General features: G+C 31.1%; 1 long non-coding RNA gene across 1 annotated transcript; it reads left to right on the top strand.

The window, feature by feature from the left end:
- The first annotated feature begins 301 nt into the window (after nt 1-301).
- Nucleotides 302-685, top strand: LOC134267061 (uncharacterized). Its single transcript, XR_009992086.1, has 3 exons — nt 302-343; nt 497-571; nt 660-685. It is a non-coding gene; the product is annotated as an uncharacterized LOC134267061 (long non-coding RNA).
- Nucleotides 686-1,475: the final 790 nt, after the last annotated feature.

The raw sequence follows: 1,475 nt of genomic DNA, 5'->3' as shown, positions 1-1,475 counted from the left end.
CATGCCAAACATGGACTGTGTGTCGGTAATCAAAAACATGGTATGAAATACTATATCTTAAGCACCACTTTAGTATATGATTAATAACAAGAAGGTAAAAAAATTATTTTTTTTTTTAAAAAACTAAATAAAAAAACTTTTAAGGGAGCTTACCATTTTTTACAAATTCTTTTAATTTCTCTACAAGGGAAATTTTAAAAAAAAAAATGAAGCTTTCAATGATCCCACTTTAAAAAAAAAACCCTTTTAATAAATAACAATTCCTAAACTTAGATAATTCCATAGATTTGCTGAAAAAATCGCCGATGTCTCCAATAAGTCCAATGTTACACTGCCAAAGTCGGTATGCTATATTCATGACTGTTATTTTAAACGCAATTCGATAAATTCCTCCTCAAACAGAGATGTCATAATATCAGGCGAATGATATATCTTGTTTTTTTTAATCTCATCACTATTTAAACAAGAAATTTTCATTATTCATTTTGGTATTCAGAGGATCGTGACGACAATCGACAATATGCTAGCAGAAAATCACACTGCTGCTTGGAAGAACACGTCTACAAAGCAGGTAATTATCATTGTCACAAAGATAACGTTATGTAAGCAATTACTATATTATATGAGGATTAAACATTACTCGTCTTATTATTATCCAGGCCGGTGCAAGAATCAATAAAATCTTAAAACCGTTGACAAAAAAGGTTTGATTCTTAGAAACGGTCAACGAGAACGAAAGCATCACATTTAACTAACAAAAATATGGTAGAGTGACTTAATGCTTAAAAAAGTACAGTAGTAACATTTATTTTTTATTGGTTTTTCACTTTAATATTATTAATGAAGATTTATTTAAAAAAAAAAGGGATCAATCAGTTATAATTTCATTTTTTAAGTTTTCACAGTTGCAAAGATTCCAGCAGATCAGCCCATAATTTTCCCTGAAAACAATAGCATCTCAACTTCATCGCTAGTGCTTCCAGTTCAAGCTAATGGTTTAAATCAAAGTAATATCAGTTTCTTTATCCAACATTTTATGCCCCCTTAAACGAAATTTCGGGGGATATAATTTTTGTCGTGTCCGTCAGTCGATATGTCTGTTTGTTCGCAAAAACATTAACCTTGCCCATAACTTTTAATTTAGTGGAGTTGCCTTTCATATTTCAAAGGTATATTCCTTGTGACAAGGCTTTTCTTTGGGTACCACCAAATTTGACCTTCTGACCTGGAGTTTATATTTTTACACCAAAATTTCAAATTTTTTTTGGCCATATCTTTTAAGCAGTAGATACCAGGGGATTTATACTTTACATATATATCTTTGTTTAAAGAACTTTTAAGTGGATACCAACAACCTTGAACTTTTGACCCTGACCTTGGAGATTTCTGTACTTGTGAAAAAACTTTAACCCTTTTCCATAACTTTTGAACGCTATGGGATAGGGGTTCATACTTCACATATGTAATCCTTGTGG

This window comes from Saccostrea cucullata, unplaced genomic scaffold, assembly GCF_032062105.1.
Source record: "Saccostrea cucullata isolate Sc308-1 unplaced genomic scaffold, CSIRO_AGI_Scuc_v1 ctg9566, whole genome shotgun sequence".
Lineage (NCBI taxonomy): Eukaryota > Metazoa > Mollusca > Bivalvia > Ostreida > Ostreidae > Saccostrea > Saccostrea cuccullata.
This window is presented reverse-complemented; position numbering and strand designations above follow the sequence as displayed.